Raw genomic sequence first — 19,242 nt, 5'->3', positions numbered from 1 at the left:
TCTTGGCTCTGACCCTCCACTCCTGCTACTGTTGTTGATATTGCTGCTGACTCGCTGTTGTCATGATTGATGTCTTGCTGACAGGCACATAAATCATGTCTGCTCATAATGGTTAATGTCAGTATTTGCATGTATTAGGCATGTTTTTACTCTAAAACACTTAGCACCATGTGCAGTGCATTCATTCTGCTACATCAGAGTTCTGGAGGGAGGAGAAAGGAGTTTGCTGTTTATAGATATTTTTGTTTGGACAGTGAGGAGAGCAGAGACCACTGTTAAAAATCCATTCAGACGAAAAAGGGATGAACTTTGCAGCTGCAGTGCAATCCACTCAGACTACAAGACCCTACAGGATATGTTATCTGGCCAACAGCGTATCGGCAGCTGCAAAGATGTATTCATAGTATCACTGGATTTTGAAGGATACACTGGAGTATGAGTGAGAAAGAAAGATGTTCCTTAGCCCCAAAGGCTTTGATTTTTTTTTCTATTTTTTTTTTCCACACAGCCTTTTGTGTACTCCTGACCTTTTACTGATGTTTTTTGGAGGTGCAATTCGGATTTCATACATTTTACCAGTATAGTCTCATTTTTCCCCTATTGACCCAAAAACAATCAAGAAACTGTTCTTCTGTTCTTATTGTTTCATAATATAATTATCAATCATGGCTTCTCTGTTTCTGTCCTATCCAAAAGTTCTCTGAAGGGAACAATTTGTCCCAGAATTTGGCAGCCTGGACAGCCTGCAGTTTATATGAATCCTCCTGGTGGGAATGAAATTTTGGCAGCTAATGGAGTCACAGAGGTATGTGAAAGTCAAGACTGAAGAAAATCCAGGCTCCAACCTCCAAATCTGTAGAGAGATTGTCCCTTTGGGGATCTCCAGTTCTTTGATAGTCCAGGTCATGGAGGCAGCCTGTGACTCTCCCTGTGCATTTGTAGAAAAGAAAGTTAATGACATGAATCGTATTCTTCTTTGTAGACAAGGCTGTTTTCTTTGCAAAACTAGAACTGGAGAACAGATGTCCTTCCTGGCATTATCCATTTGTGATGACAATCATTGGCTTTGCTTCTTAATATTAAATTGTTAGCACAGTCCCTGGCATAGTCCTAGCCCAGTCCAGCTTGTACTACTCCAAGAGCTACTCAGCTTGCAATTTACCACAGGACAGATAGGGTCCTTAAATGATCGTTTTGTATGATGCAATTTTTTTCAGTTCCCTTCAGCCAACATTAAAGAATCTGTATATGATTTTATTCTTCCAGCAACCATCTTAGTATTAAAAGAAAAATACATATATATTGCAATGCAATAAAATGGTTGCAGAATGGAACCCAATATGGTCTATATAGAGATCTCTCAGACCTTACAGCAGAAATTGTAATACAAGTTCAGAAGAGATGCATACATTCTAAAATAATGAAAATAGCTTTGTGAATCTTAGCATTCAGTACATATTAAAAAAAAAAAAAAAATTGCATTTTTTTGAGGCACTTTGTAACTGCATTCATTGCTCTATAGCAATTTTCCATTAAGTAAGGGCTACACTGCAGAGAAACAGTAGCCTTCAAAAGTCTTTATGATGAAATAGATTCATATTCTTTAGCCTTGGGAAGTGAACTCATGTCATTTGACATAGCAGATAGCAGTGATTCCTGTGAATGTCAGTGCTAAATAATTAAGTGCCTTGCTCAAAGTGTCTGTTGAAGCAAATCCATCATTTATTTCTGGATATTTTCTATATCAGAATGAAATACTCAGAATTTATGTAGATAAAACAAGTACTGAATTGAGAATATAATAGCTTCTGAAATAAATGAAGGATCTCTCTCCAAAGTAATATTTTCCAGACCAAAATGGCATATGTACCACACTTCTCCATTCAAGATTGTCAGTGGATTCTTGTATAGGCTCTTCCTGAGTAAATGCATTGCTATTCCCCAGAAGTTCCTCAGGTGTGAGACATAAGCCCGAAGGCTGAGCTTTAAGATGATGTGGATTGAAAACATGTTCAGCTACAGAAGTAGATGTATTATCTTGCTCTTCTCCTGTCCATTTTCAGGGCTTTCACAGACAACAAATCATGTATTGCTAGTGAAAAAGACAGTCTTTGCATAAAATGACAACAAGTGAATGAGAGTTCCTGGACAGTTGAAAAAAAGAAGTAGGAAAGTTAGTGTGAATTCTTATTTAATAGATTATTGGAGGGCACTCCAAAGTTGTTGTTGATGGTTTTTGTTTGCTTGTTTGTTTGGCCTTTGTTTGTTTGTTTTAAAGAGAAAGAAAAAGGGAGTGGGAAAATGAAATAATATAAAAGGTCTTGTGTTCTGAGTTTTATAAAGACCTGAAAGACTAAATTTTATGTGTGCATTCCTCTGACCAAATACAACGCGAAACAGCCTTGACAATGGTCCTCCACCGGGGTGAGACCTCCTGACACATTTATTTTCATTTAAAGATTTTTAAATTGCCTTCTATCTCCCTGAAAGCATCTGGATACTCATCCTTACATGAAACATTAACACAGAGGTGTGGAATATTTTAAGACACCTCAGAAACATTCTTCCCTATAGCATAAGTATTCTGCAGATGGCAGGATGTGGCCACTTCAAGACAGCCAAGAATCTGAGTCTCCACCCCTCCACCCTCCTTTCTGAGCATGTGTAACCAAGCTGTCTGTCTGTCAGACAGTGGGAGAGAGACCAGTGTGGGAACTGCATGTACTTTGGAAAGCTTTTTAATGAGTATCACTGTCATAATTAAGAAATTATCCTTATGCATTTAAAGAGAGGACTCGCTTATGGGCTGTATGGAATTCTTAGTCTGCATCTCTGGAAATCATAGAATATTTCTTTGCTTTGGCTTAGAAACCCACAATTTAGCACATGCATTATAGTAAGTATGAAAGGATCTTTTTTATGATCCATTAAGATTAAGAAGTACATGCACCCATTGCCAACAAGCACAACATCTAATCAATCTTTCATTTCATTATTCTGTTTCATGCTATTTTGATGGGAAAATTCAACTGGGTGGGCCACCATCCCTTTATAAATTAAGGAATAAAATAAACAAACAAATAACTCACCCGCAACTGAGATTCATTCTAAAACTCAGAAGGTTCTCATATATTAAATGACTGCATCCCAAAGTAACATCTATTTTGTATTTGAGTTCAAGAGATTTCAAAGAAAATTAATGGCAGTTGTGCACATTTGGGAAAGGAAGGATAGACCCTGAAATACAACGCTATTACTTGTCTGTGATGAATTTGGAAGGTTTGCAAGTCAGTTTTCTATCAGGGGAGAAATCAGTGATACAGAATATCTTAGAATCATTTATTTATACTGCATACAATAGGCACTGAACATAGGTGGCCACAGACTACATGCAGGCAAAACCTTATTTAGAAGTCTTATCCCAAAGCTTCTTTCCAGTTCTCAGGAAATAATTCTCACCAAGAATTGGATTTAATCAAAGAGTGTAAGATAGGCTGAACTCTCTGGTTGTTTGCAAAAGCTCCCTCATAAACCTGAATCACCAAAAACTAACAGTACAGCATTCCTTGAGAGTGCATGTATTCCTCATAGACTAAAAAGGAATGCGTAAGATTATATTTAACACAACCACCTGGTGATTCTTACCATAACAAAAGAAAGTTAATATTTTCAAAGGTGCTTAAGACTCTCTGACTCTAGTGGAAGTCAAATTTTATGTTCCATAGAGATTTAAATACCCAAGTACATACACAAGTAGGATTCAAAGTGTCTGGCTTGTAGCCACCAGGTGCAGTACTATTGCTGTGAATATTCTCTAGATGCAGATCTGAGGTTCATCTGTCCAAATACAGTCATCTGCACGGCAGAAATTCATATGAGTTCACTGTACTCCCTTTTTTTTATTCCATGGGGGGAAGGTCACTTCTGGGGTGACAGTCATCTCATCCTGAAGTAAATATATAAACTAGGTCAGGTAAAACTCTACTTGCAATAAAAAGTTCTGGAAGGAGTCTGGATGAGGCATCAGTTTCAACACTGAAGAGGTCTATGTATGGGTAAAAAGAATATTACTGGTTGTGTTTTGACTGTTCTTACATAGAGAACTAGCCCAGTTTTGGCAGTACTATGTCTTAGAGCAAAGTAAGCTGTAGAAGCAAGGTGTTTCTGTTCTTAAGTCCTTTGGCATCAGCAAAGTAAAAGGCCTTAGAGAGCATACCAGCACGTTACAACAAGTCAAAGATATTGGTGAAATATTGCTATGGCTTCCTTCTTTCAGAACCCCAAGTATGAGCCTCTACCATGTATACCACTCATTGTGTTGCTCTGGCATCAGGGGGCTTGGGTTTCCCTTCACACCATGTGCTTCTACAGAGTCATCTCTTACATAATCAGGAGAATGATATGCCTGGGTGCAGGCTTTCTCTCTCTTGTTGAAGTTTTTTGTTATTAGAAAGTAATTAGTGAACCAGAAAGAGACCAAATGGGACTCTGAAATTTGAATGTTATTACGGTCTTCATGCATAGGTGAAGGGAGAACTGGGTGATCTGGGTTATGGCCAGTACTCTGAGAACAGTTTTACTGTTTGACATGAGATGTATCTTAGATAAAATGTATTAAATGCAAAAAGAAGAAAAGATACATATCACAGAAGAAAAAATATTTCACTTTGGTAAAGGAAAACAGAGGTAATACCATAGTTCCCTAGTGCATATCACTTTCAATATGATATGCATGAGTTGTTTTTTTGTGTACTACAAATGGTAAAGAAAGCAGTAGACTCTAAAAGTGTAAAACTGGAGTATATCAGTGACAAATAGGCTCAAAATGATTTAGACATTTAAAAGGCTCTACATTTATGCAGCAAGCATGAGATTACCATGAACACATCCTACATAGTTGTGAATTCTTTACTTGTATCCTTTGAATTGCAAGAGCAGAAAGTGGGAGTCAAGTTTATTAAAGCTGATAAGAGAGGTGGTGGATTTTACAGGAGTATGCTTGAGCTCACTCACCTCTTTCAGACGTCCTTCTATTAACTTTGCTGCGCATGTTAAAATCCCAGAGGCACTGAGGCTCAATCTGTAGCTGTAACAGAGTATTTAAGCAAATATTTTAATAGCTTTTCAACCCTTGTTCAAACACATGCATTGCTTAGCAGCAGTTCAAGGGTTAATAAAAACTCAAAAATATAATTTACTATAATTTTATCCTTATTATATAGAATGAAAACTTAGTAACACTTTAGCCATTTCTCAGTTCATACAACTTAGGAAAGATTAGTTTAGGTGGAATATAAATTACAAAAACGTCGAGTTTCTTTAGGGCTTTACAACTGAAGATCTCAATTCCCTTGATATCATGAAGATCAACATTCTGAGAAGTGTCCCTTCATGCTTATTTAACTCCATACCTGGAGTCTGCACAGCTCTGATTTTCACAGCAAGGGAGAGTGATATACTTTTGTTGAGAAAAGAGAGAGAAGAGACTTTTATCCATCCTAAAATTGGATATCGAGAAACGATAGCATTCAGAATCAATGGAAAATTCACATTACTGTTATGTTAGTTACAGATCAGTAAAACCCTCAGGACTGTTTCACCAGTTTCAGCAAGTGCTGAAATGCTTCAGAGCAGTTTGTGGAAAGAATCTTAAAAGCATATTGTATGGAAATGCAGCTGCTTAGGGAACGAAGAGTAGGTACAGCATAATGGCCCAAGTTAGAATTTGACCTGGACAGAATGATAAGTATTAGAAATTCAGCTTGGGTGCTTTAATGGCTTTTCGCCATCTACTTTCATGGTATGCGTGACTATTAAAATCCGACTGCGTATGACTAATGAAGTAAAAGGAAGTGATCTACAAATGAGGGAAAAGTAGGAGAACCTCAAAAGCACAAAAGCTCATGTGAATTATTCAAATGTATTTGCTTTCTACCCTTAGAATGGAAAGAAAGGTACAAGTGGTCACTCCTGAAACACAGCAGAAACTTTGCTTTCAGCTCCTCTTCTGGCAATGCTGGAGCTTCAGAATAGGTTCTGTTTTGAATTTAAGGCTCTAAATGAAAGTTCAGAAGTGTCTTTTTTATTTTCATCCAGTTTGGCTTGGCCACCTCTTTCACTTAAATGGGTGTTTACTGTTCATTTTGTATTAGCTGGTAGCACTGATAGTAACTCACCACTCACATTCCTGTTTGTTATTTCTCTCTAATGGACATATTTCCAAGCTAAAAGGCAGATGCAGTTTTGATGTAGTTTTAATTTGCACAGCTCTCATCATTTAGTTTTGATGGATTAAAACCAAAACTCCAGGTTGGAAAACTCTTTAAGACTGGAATAAGTGTAGGCAGTAGTTCAGACTCACTTCTAGTCACTGCTAAATCACTGATTACATTTTTTTTTAAAAAGTTGTAATTTAAAAGATCCAGTGGTTTGTTATTTCATGTGAACAAAAGCTGCTGCATTATAACATCTTAAGTACATGTTGTACCTTATTCAGACATATCCCTTAAGTGGTTTATATTTACTCTGTAAAGTTTATCCCATATAGATTGTTTATATTCACCTCTGTTAATGACAGAAAGTTTACCAATAAACTGAAGACCTGTGCTCTCAGATAATTCAAGGCAAGGATTTTAAAACATAACTCCAATTTATAATTCCTCTATTTCTAGAGGAATTTAGATGGCTAAACGTAGGCAAGTAAAAATCATGTCGTGTTTCTGTTTAATTTCCTTGGCAATAGACATGAAACTTCTAGACTGAAATGATATTGTATGACATCTGAAGCAACAGTCTGGCTAAACAGTCCTTTCTTTCACTTTTGGCTGTCTGGATCAATTCTTTGATGAGTTTGTTAACAAAGGGAAAGACTGATTGTAATCTAGAATCATAGAATTTCAGAATGTCCTGGGCTGGAAGGGACCCACAAGGTTCGCAAGTCCAACTACATCTCCACCATGCTAATTTTGCATGAGTGTAATTCCACTGACCTTGGTTACTTTATTCCTGATTTACACCAGTGTAAGCTAGATTACTTAAGATCTGAGGATCTCAGTCCTTGCTGGTATAAACATATGCGTACTAAATGAGAGGATCATGGTCAAGTACTTGTAAACAGAGAGAGAAATAAAATCTTGTTCTGATCACTTCTAATCTGAGTTACTGTTTACACTAACTAAATAAGTAATTTAAAATATAATTTTAACACAGCATTCCAGATCCTTTGTCAGGGGGAGTATACTCAGTAAAAGGAAGGAATGTGTATATATCCACCTGTAAAATTATTTGTCGCTATAAGCAACAACAGGCATATGTTATACATCACATTTGGGCCAAGTCTCTGTGGCCCACAACCAAAGTAAACACATTTCTTTTTTTTTTTTTTCTTTTTTCTTTTTTCTGATGTAATTGTTGATTCTACTTGAATTAGTGCAATGCAATCATAGCTGTGAGGAACATTTTATTTGGACCAGCTCTCAACCAGAGCTCAGAGAGGTTGCCTACCTGGCAAACCAGCAACAGTAGCATGTTTTCACAAAGTTCTCCAAGTTTTGTACTCAGAGGGACATATAAAAGCATTTTAAAGCATGGCTGTGATTCTTCTCTAAGTGACACTCAAGTATATCAGAAATAACTACAAAGAAGCCAAATGCAGCCCTCCTGGTGTACATGAGGTAGGCTTTATGTTCCACTCCCTGGTTGTTTTGCAGTTTGGGGACAAGCACTGTGTTTTTTCCCCTTCTCTCTTCATTCCCCCGCTGCAAGTAGTGGCCACTAGACCAACATGGAGCAGCAGTAGCAGTAAGTTGAGCTCACAATCTGAATGCTTTGTCAAAAATACCTACATTGCACAACTACTCATGTGAAATCTTCACAATATATTCACTGATTCACATGCCTAAAAAGGGAGGGAAAGTAAGAGAGGAATGTACAGCTTTTTCACCTGGCACAGCAATAGAAAGAGTTGTATCCAAGATATGTTTCTGAAGGGAAAAAGAATAGAGTTACAATAGTAAAACTTTTTTCCCCAAAGTTTTAAAAACTATGCATCAGCTCATAGATCTACTAAGGTCAATAGAGATCTCTCTTTTGACTTCACGAAGCTCTGGGTATCATTAAATTTTAGAAGGGATTGAAACCCACATTCCTCTTAAGATATGTGTATTAAGTAATAAGTAAGTCACGGGTAAACAACTGAGGTTTGGGAGATCCAGGAGTTAACACACAAATATGGTAACTGACTAAAACTATTTGCAAACTTGAGGTGCTAGTTTGAACATAATTTCAGGCATGAAAGGGATTACACATTTGATTTACTTCCAGTTTTGTGGCTTTAAATGTGGTCTTAAAATGTTTCTTAAGTTATATCTTTACTTTTTTATTATTTTATTGATATTTAATATCAATGTTTAAGGGACAAAAGGAAGTCAAATAAAAGTTTTCCAATCTAGCTTCTAAAGTCAGATTTGTGGAATGGTTTCATGTTGTGTTGTTCTAAAATGAATTATTCTTATCATTCCTATAACTTCCTTGTTATACATAGAGAGCTGTTGATGCCTGCCTAATTCTGCTGAAGCAATCAAGAGAAGATTCAGATTGGATTCACTACCAGCAGTGGAAGGGAAGAACTAGAGAGAAACAGAAGGTGAGATAGGAAAGGAAAGGAAAGTAAGGGAGTGGTTGTAATCTTAAGTTCAGGAATGTGCTTTTGCTATTTTCTAACAATGATCGAACAGAGTGCAAGAACAAGAGCATTTAATGACAGGAGTTTCCAGTGGTAGGACCAAAATGATTACCTGAAGACAGAATATAAGTATTTACCACAGATCTGTTTGAATACTCTCACAGACATTGTGTGTGCATAGGGAGAGGAAATGATATAGCATATCTCAATTCAGTATTCCCAAACAATTCCCAGAAAATTATCCAGCTACTAAGAAATAAGTGGACATTTTTCCTTCTCCTTCCTCCTACCCCACTTTTTTTTCTTTCTATTGTACATATACAATTATATAATGCTGTAAGCTCTATTTCTTCTGTTTCCTATAGCACTGCACAGGTGGTTTGTTCATTGAAAACACTTCTGCTGTTCCAGATAGTTTGTCATATAAACAAACAATGGAAATCTTTGCCTTGGAAACTTAAAAAAAATAAAGTAATTCCAAACACTGAATTTGTAAGATTTCTCCAGCTTTACTCACTCTCTTCAATCAAATCCTTCTGTGAATCAAAAAGAATTAAACTTAAACCATTTAAAACAAAAGCTGTACATCTGGAAAGAGATTACCTAAGCACAAATGTGTAACAGAAATCTGGGAGTCACAAAATGATAATATCTGCGTTCTTGAAAGTCTTCAGCCAAGATGCTTGGCGTGCGTTGTATGTTTTCTCATTGGGCCTCTTCCACCTATATTCTGTCATGAAATTAACTAATTCCTCACCTGAAGGCACATCTAGCTCTAGATGCCTATTTAGCTGGATTTAGCTGTGTCTTAGTACTCACACTATGAGCCAGGCTAATGTTTCCTAGTAGATGTATCATTAGCTGTTATCAAATCAGTCTCTGTACTTTCTCTAAAAGAGTTCAGGTCACTGAGAAGTACTCCAGCATGCTATACAAAAATAGGTAAAAGCTAAAACTGGAATAGCACCAGTGTCTGAGCTCAGACTGGAAATCAGTCAGTCTTTGATTTTCCAACTATACAAATTTTACAGAAGGGCAAAATGAGCTTCAGCCCAGTTGAAGAGCTTCAGCCCAGTTGAAGAGCTTCATCCAAAGCCAAAGGAACGAAATCAAGATTTTGCCTCTCATCTCACTTCCTTATGGAGGTCCCAAAAGATCTTTAAAAGGAGTTAGAGGGTGTTCACAAGGGTGTATACAGTAACCTCCTCACAAGCTCTGCTGTACCATGCAACAATATGAGTTGATGCAGTGAGAAGCACGTGCAGAAAGATGGTAAAACAATCAAACTATAACTTGTGCAATAAAATGGCATTTTAACTCTTCAGGGACATTCTGTCATTGCTCTTCACAGTTTTAAATCTGTCAGATAGCTCATTCCTATATTCAGGCCAGCTTATGTAACTTTCTTACCGCAGGAAAAACAAGACCTTAACCTAGAAACTCTGCTTAACTAAACCCAGAATGTTTAGAAAGTTCAGGATCAGATATCCAACTCTTACTTCTACAGTAGGATGAAGTGTACCTGTTATCAGAAACACATTCTTCTCAGTTCACTTCCCTATATTTTGCAAAATTGATTGACTTTGTATTTCTCATTTATAGCAAGAACATCTAAATGTTAGAATATCAATACTTCAAATACTCCGAGAATGGCTTTTTGTTTTAGTGTTTATTTCTGTAACGAAAACGCATGGATAAAGATGCTTCTTAGATTAATTAAAGGGATCTTTTTTTCACATTATTTCCTACTTTTTTATTCTTTTTTTTTTTCAAGTAGCTAGCCTTGTTTCCTTGAAACCAGCTCTCTTCCTTCAAGTATCTGAGACAACTTATGATACATGTGAATGTGCAGATAGATTGTTTTAAAACACATTCACTCTGCAGAACCTGAATTTCATTATGTGTATACCAGGTGGAGAAATGTTTTTAAGAAACTACTTTTGCAGTTGTGGGGGTCTTCTTTTCTTTCTTTCTTTGTTTATTGAGGGGGACTCGGGGGGCTTCTCATGGATTTATATTCCACATAGAAATATTTATTAATGGAGAGAGAAAAATGCAAAGAGGTAAAGATCCTGCCTTTTCCTTTGTGCTTCTTTAGGAGCTTTATCAGGGGGTACTATGAACAGCTTTGTTTCAAGCCATGAACTTATGAACTGATGAAATTTTATGAAATCTAACTCTTACTGTTATTGCAATATAATCTTCATTTGCTTTGTCACCCAATATTTTTTTTCAACAAAGTCAAATTTCACTTTCTTGTCTTCTAGAGAGATATGGATATCCATTCCTATTTCCATCCACTGTATACTGTGGCAAGCACCAGTGCAGTTACCAAAACCCAACAGTGGCATCTGTGGATGAATGTTGTCCATGGAAGTGGGTTCATGATCTAGACTTACAGTGTGCTTGGTCCTCTCATCTGCTTCCTGAGATTTGTCTTTTGGGATGGTTCTTTACTTCCCATTATCAAAAGTGAACCGGGCAGCCACGTGCAGTTCTTTTCCTGAACCCAGAGCAAAGATAAGCTTTTATCAATTTATTATGGGCTTCTTCATAAAATGAATACATTTCTTTCAGCTATTTCATACACTAGTTCAGAATTAATATATTGCCAACACAATTTTTTTTTTTTTTTTTTTTTTTCCCAGAAAAAAGACTAAAAGAAATGGTACAAAATCCATGGCAGAGATTGATCCAGCAGCCAACTTGTTTAGATACACTGTAGAACTCAGTGTAATTAAATCTGTTCTCATTTCAGTAAGATTGATGGAGGAAAGAAACCTAGGAAATTTCTTCAGGCAGGGAGAAGAGAGGTTGCAAAAATCACCAGATGGCGCTGGTAGATACGGTGTGCCAGAACAACACCGGCTGTGAGCACTTCTCCGCCTCTGGACCAAGGCAACTTTATGGCTGGATTGCATTGCATGATCTGAACATATGGTGCTATGCATTGGTGGTTTTCATTTGGTGGTCTCCCCAAACATATTGCACACATTATGTGTTGTACATTTTCAGAATTAAGAAATAAAGTAAAATTCAGAAATAGTGAATGCACGCAGATACACACAGTCCTTGGGTCCAAAAGCAATTTAGAAATGTAGACTGCTGTGGTTTAACCCCAACAGGCAACTAAGCAACACAAAGTTTCTTGTTTACTCCTCCCATGGGGAATGGGGGAGAGAACTGGAAAAGTGTGAGCACTCGTGTTTGAGACAAAGACATTTTACCAGGTAAAGCAACGACTGCATGCAAGCAAGCAAAACAAATAATTCATTCAGTGCTTCCCATCAGCAGGCTGCTGTTCATCTGGTCCCAAGAAAGCAGGGCTTAGCATAGAATCATAGAACCATCGAATGGTCTGGGCTGAATGGCATCACAATGAACATCTAGTTTCAACCCCCCTGCTATGTGCAGGGCCACCATCCACTCAAGCTTTATGGTTTACTGAAAAGACAAATGTAATGCTATCATTCTGAATATCCTCTCTTTCTCCCTCTTTACCTCATCTTTTGTTGCTGATCATGATTCCATACAGTAATACACATACATACATGTGCTATCACCACGGTTTTCATCAAAAATTTAAAACACATAATACAAGTCTCTATGAAGAAAACTAACTTTATCCCAGAGGCAACCTTTTTTCTTCCTCCATATAAATACATGAGGACATTCTTCATTTTTTGTTTTAAATAAAATTGTATGGGTTTTGATGATATTTTTGTTTAAAAACATCATAATTTTGGAAAAGGTCATACAGAAATTTGAGAGAATCCTGAGAAAACTGAAAACATTTAATCATTTTTTACTTTTGGTAGCACATCTTAGGTTTTTATTATTATTATTATTATTTATATAATAATTTGTTTAGCTTATAACAGAATTTTTCCAGAATATTAAAATGAACATATGCCCCTTCTTTTTTCTTTTCTTTTTTTTTTTTTTTTTTTTTTTCCCCATTCCTTAACAGCTTGTGGGATCCTTTCTAGTCATAACTGGTCGGGGAATCTGACTTCTTTTTCCAAATCAGTGCACTGAGAAAAAGTGCTACCTCTTATATTGTTTTCTCTGAATCTTATGTGACCCAACTTGATTCAATTTAGTTTGTAGAATTTGAGAGGATCACAGCTCAAAGGGCAGTGCTAAGTCAACTGTCTAATTTTAACTCTTTGATGACCTCAGAGATGTTCCTTTGTAGACCAATACACACATACACATCTGAGGTAGCATCAATAAGGTGCAGAACAACATGGCTCTGCTCCAGCAAAGCACTTAACCAGGCGATCAGCATAGAGCCCTAGGGCTCAAGCGAAGAGGGAGGTACTGTGACATGACTTACACTATGAACTGCATTTAGATTTATGACTAGTGTTGATCTGAAAATCAGGATAGTTAATCCAAACACAGTGTTTATTTTGCACTGAAAAGAGGTATTTACAAAGGTTAACCTAACCTAATAGAGTCACTCCCAGAGGCTCTCTGGGGAAGCCCATCTTGCTACGCTCATTGTAGAGGATGTTTAGAGAGATTAATCTTGTGACGATAAAATGAGCCTTTGTGAAAGCCTTTCCAAATGTCATGCACATAATATTTTTCAGACCTGCTCCATCTCTTGGACTCTGCATAATATTTCTAAAGTGCTCTAAAGCATTCCAGCATTTTGGAAAGTGTTACCTCTCTGCTTAATCCTCAGGTGGATGGTGTAATATCTGAAAGTGTGGTTAGAACTGAACCTTGCTTTCAATGCTGGTGTTAACCACCATTTTTTCCTTGCAAGTTTTCAATTGTTCCCATGGTTTATTGACTGAGGTGTATCACTGACACATCTGTGGATCATATGATGTTGATTCTTTCAGTGACAGCTTCTGCAAAAGTGATAGGCTTTTCCCAGTTGTTAAAGTAGCTTAATGGTTTTCAACTCCTCTGATTCACCTCAGTCAAATGCAGGAACAAAGTTTGTGTTGAACAAGTGAAGAGTAAGATATTTATATGGACAGTAAGCATACAACAAATGTGCAATCTGGATGATATTATAGGTTAAAAATGATGTTACATGACCCTAGGATATTTTGTAATATAAATCCATGCAGGACTATGTAGGAGACTGTCCTTTCGAACTGTCTTTGTATTCTTGATTTTAAGACTTTTTAAAGCCTTCATAATGTGTCTTGTTTTGTGTGCAGAACTAAACACAGGGTTAATCTTTTGGGGTCACTAGCAGTCATAATCCTATGACGTGAAGAACAGAAAGGGAGAAGGCAACATCCAAAATCTCAGTAAATAGGGCTGAAGATGATTGACAACTTTCTTGGCCCTGGAGAGTGTCCGGAGAAGGGCAACAAAGCTGAGAGAATGGGATTGTTTAGTTTGATGAAGAGGATGCTCAGGGTAGACCTTACTGGTTTCTACAACTACCTAAAGGGAGGTTATAGCGAGGAGAGAGTTGGCCTCTTTTCCTCTGTAACTACTGATAGGATGAAATGGAATGGCCTCAAGTTGCACCAAGGGAGCAATGGGCTTTCTTCTTTGAAAAAGTGCTCAGGCTCTGCGATGGGCTGCCCAGGGAGGTGGTTGAGTTGCCATCCCTGGAGATGTTCAAGAAATGTTACTTTTTACTACTGAACATTTTACTACTGGACATGGGTTAGTGGGGCAATATAAGTGGTAGGTGGACAGTTATACCAGATGATCTTGGAGGTATTTTCCAACCCTGGTAATTCTATGATTATATTAAACACGATACATGAATGTGTTCACTCCCTGTCACTTTGCACACCAGACTACCTTCCCCTGAAATAAGTCAGCTCAGCATGAGACCAACATATGGGCCTTTTGGGTCTTCCTTTGTCCAAAAAGTTGTGTAATTTTTAGGTTGTATAGGATCTCCAGTAGGACCGATCTTCTTTTTCTTGAAATAAGTCTCAAGATTCTCACTGACTTCTGCAGATAGTGGACTGGCCATTTTGCTTGCCTCTGGAAAAACAAATTAACTACAATAGATAACAGAAGAGGTAAGTAGTGTGGTCTCAAGCTGTGCTTGGGGATGTTCAGGCTGGATAACAGAAGAATCTTTTCTTAAAAAGAATGGTGAAGTATTAGTACCGGCTGCCCAGAGAGGTAGTGGAATCACTGTCCCTGCAAATATTTAAGGAAAGGGCAGACGTAGTAATTAGGGACTTGGTTTAGTGGGCTCTATTGGTGGTAGGTAGATGGTTAGAATAGATGATCTTAGAGGTCTTTTCCAACCTTCATGATTCCGTGATTCTATGATTCTATCTATTTAGATCCCAGAAAGTCCATAATATAGGCATTACTCATGCAAATTCAATATTTGGACTATTTTAAATGCATATTTCTTGGAACACACATATTTTGTATTTTATTATTTTGTATTTTCTTTATAATATTATTTTGTATTTTCTTTATAACTTTTATAAGTGCAAATGATGTGGAAGCATCATAATGAAGTGAATATCAGATCCTATATCAGGGCAATGACAGAGGATACAGAAGGGCTGAGGCAAAGCACTTTGCACCAATCCTTAATTTTAGAGAGGGCTTATAAAAGTTTAGTAAATAGGCATTATCTGGTTTCTGAGTTGAATATCTGATTGAAACTCTATACATTCAATTGAAAATTATCAAGTTGTGAATTTATATCAACTTAGAATGGAGTTGTAAATATACAAAAAAAAAAAAAAAACCAACAAAAAAACCTGATGACTGTTCAGCACTCTTTAAACCTATTCTCACATTCCTTTAATAAAATGGAATACATCGCTGCATATTTTTCTCTGTTCACAGGTCTGTGTTCAGCCAAAATTATTTTCCACCACTTGAGTTAGCACTGCACAGTGCAGTCCCCTTGTCCTGGTTACAGTCCATGCAGTGCCTATGACACACAGCTTTTGGCTGTTGCTGAGAGACAGGTGTGCACCTGGGACCATGATGGGCTATTAGGCTGCATGCAACCTGCTGGCTGGGGGTTGGACATGACTGGCCTGCACTGTGGTGGCTGGAGGTACATATGTACAACTGTGGAACTTAATGCTTCCCTGTGATATACACTGAGGGAGGAGTTTAGTCATTCCCTTTGTAAATCCACTTCTTACTATTTTTTTATGTATTATCCATGTGTGAACAGTGATGGTAGATTAGTCAGGTAATCAGTACAAGTATCTGGTCTATAGTAGAAGCTATACAGGAGACGGTGCAACAGTATAACATCAACTGAGCAGCTAAAGTAAAAAATCTTTGTTTTGAACATTCCTGTTCATACAAAGGTTATTGGGCAAAGCCAAACTTAAGGCAAAACAGATTCACTCCCATGTTTATATACCACTTTATGTGCTCTCTACAAATGAGGTTGTGTAATGATGGGACTGACCTCTAAGTGAGGGAGTGCAAATAGGCATACCAGATCAGCTTCATTCTGCAAGAGAAAGCTTCTCCTGGAAACAGACAAGCCAGGCAGTATGCATTTTAATTAAAATCACATCCTGGGCATTTAAGTTTTCAAAAATTATTACTATGACAGAGGTTACATTTTCTTGTGACTACTATTATTATTGTCAGAATGCCTGCTTCAAGTGGGGGGCTGGAGGTTACATATGGGATGGGGGAATGTAAAGTTAGTTGGAAGGGGTTAGTACACAGGGCTGTAGCCTTGGAATGCTCTTTGTTGGCTGGGAGTCTCTTGCTGTCTTGTCTACAGCTGTGCAAAAGACCCCGTAGGACATTATGTATAGCCCTGAGCAGTGACTGCAGTGCTATAAACTGCAGGTGACTCCGGTCAAATCCAATTTCTCTTCCCAAACAGAGCACATACTATCACTGCTGCATACTCCTTGCCAAAGTAAACAGGGATAACAATTTTAAGGATTATTATAGAGACTTTCTTTCAAATTTATGCTCAGAATTGTTGGGTTTTTAAAATAATTTTTCTTTATTTGCATTCCTGCACTTGTAATTGAAACTAATGGAACAGGATGGAATAGGATGACATTAAGATGCATGTAGATAGTCTTACAGGGAAAAGATGAGCTGTTTAGTTTATTAAATGGCTACACTTGTCTCTCATGTAGAAACATGGAACTTACAAAGAGGCTTTCTATGAAAGTCTTAATGTTTTTTAGTACTCACACTGACATTCCTGTAACTCTTGAATGTGCATTTTACAAATAAAGCTGTGCCATAAAGGCATGAAATGACCTACCCAAGGCTGTGCAAACTTGTGCTGCAGTCAGCAGCTAATTCATGCTCTTAAATCTATTTCACTCTATTGTATTATTCTTTGGCACTTAACTAATAATTGGGTCTTGAAAAGTCTTCCTCCTTTTTGGAAACAACTCTTTTGATTCAGTTCTGCAGAGAGAAGCCTGTTTGAAGACAGAGGAGGAAAAAAGGACAACTTTAGGTACGAGTATATAAAAGAAAAGAAATAAAAACAAATTAATTCATAGTTTAAAATTTTACTTTGAAGTGCATTTTGGTGATTATCAGATAAATCCCTAAGAATGGAATTGGAATGACACTACACATACCCTTGAAGCAGCTCTCTCTTTAATGGATCTTTTGGAACTTGCCTAAGCTGCCATAAGAAGCTTGTTTTTATCATGCCATACGATAAATATTTTAGACCTAAAACCAGCTTTTAATAAAATTAACTACATGTTCAAAATGTTTAATGGACTCCATGGCAGTAAAGTTAAGAAGAATGTCATTTTGTCTTCTTAATGTGCCTCTAACATTCTTGCAATGAATTAGAACGTTGATTGTTATTTTTCAGCTCGGGACTTGGCAGGTGTGTAACATGACTCCTGATAGCAGGACAGCAGATTACATTCTCCTATAAAACCATTTCTAAGAGACTTGGCACAAAAACTGTTATTGCATGTCTGCAGGTGTTTAGTAATTGGATTAATGCAAAGCAGAAGGAATGTCTGACACCCCGGCACTAAGAAACGCTGAGGAAAGACACATTCATTTCTGAGAGTAACCTGGAATGTATGATGACAGCCTGTTCACACACAGAGCCAGATCTAAGCCTGCAAGTTTAAAATTAACTGCTGTGAGCAATCACCTTCCAGAGAAAAGTTTATCCAAACCTAAATACAATAACAGGAGCTCTGTAAGTAAGGAGGTAGGGAGCTTTGGACTATGTTTTGATCCTATTCCAAAAGCAACTTGCATAACCTTAGCAAAAGTCCTTATATCATGCATATCACGGATCCCTAAAATCCTAGGTGTCTAATAAAAATGTCCTTGATAAACATATAGACTCTTGAAATTCTGCAAAGGTATAGAAACTACAATATAATCTCAGATCAAGGGCTTTCAAGGCAAATTGATGTTCTTTTAAATATCTTGATCATGAATTAGAAAGGCTTTTGTAATGGCCAGGGACCAAAACCATAAATCTTTCTATACTGATGAAAATATTAAACTAACAAGTCCATTTCAACTATTAAACACTAGAAACAATTTTTTTTTCTTTTTGTTTTTTTTTTTTGTTTTTTTTTTTTGTTTTTTTTTTTTGTTTGTTTTTTAAGGAGTCTCAGCTTTGGCCCTGTCAGTGCTCAGAAAAACACTTGCATGTAATTTTTGTGTTCCCATGTGCAGCTGACAGGTTGTCCTTGAGAGTTCACTTGCACATGGGTACTGTTTAGAAGGCATCTTTTACACATATGGTTTATAGATTAACAGCAGAGGGATTTAAAGATAGAAACAGTCCTTTGTGTTACCCCGTGCTGGGGAACCAGGACTCTTGAGGAAGAACTTTGCAGCACATGCTTCTGGGACCAGAGTCGTGCACGTACAAAGACACATTAGGAAGTACTGTCGTTTTTTAAACTCTTGGTATTGCTCTCCAGGTCTGTCGTGCAAGGAAAAAAAGGGTATTGAGGTGACTGGGCAATGTGCTTTTTGGCTGCATTACTCCTTTACAAGATGTACTCGTTAGAAACAGGCAGAAGACACCAATGCCCTGTAATCAGACTGTTGGTTTATTAACAAGAGCCACTAAGTGTGGATGATGTTCATGCCTCACACTTAATGGGGTTTCCTCAGTGCTTCTTCTGTCCCAGATGAGGACCTGTTTTCTTAGCCCATCTCTCTGGCCTTATAATAGAGATGAGTACAGTGTATAACTCCAGTTCCTTACGGTGGTTGCTTAGAACTATGATTTACTGAAATGAGCGATGGGTTACTATCAAGATAAAGTAAAATTTGTGGCTCTTTATATCCTCCTACGTATTTACCAGTAAATAAGAATACCAAGAGAGAATTATTCTTAAGATCAATTACATAGCATTTTCATTAAACCACATTGTCCATATAAAATAAATGTTTTCCCTGGGGAATTTAATAAAAATATCATTATCTTTTGGGAATACCACTGAAATTTTTTACTAGCATTTCAAAATCTTCATCCTAAGAAATGAATGATTTGTCAGTGGGGTCCATTACCATCGTGTAAATGGTAGACTTGTGGAGGGCACTGAGAATTGTGTGTTGACTTCCAGATGCAGCACTCAAAAGTCACTCCTACTGTTGTTAAA

Source organism: Coturnix japonica, chromosome 3 (genome assembly GCF_001577835.2).
Source record: "Coturnix japonica isolate 7356 chromosome 3, Coturnix japonica 2.1, whole genome shotgun sequence".
Taxonomy (NCBI): Eukaryota; Metazoa; Chordata; class Aves; order Galliformes; family Phasianidae; genus Coturnix; species Coturnix japonica.
The sequence above is the reverse complement of the archived record's forward strand: the minus strand, read 5'-3'. Positions refer to the sequence as shown.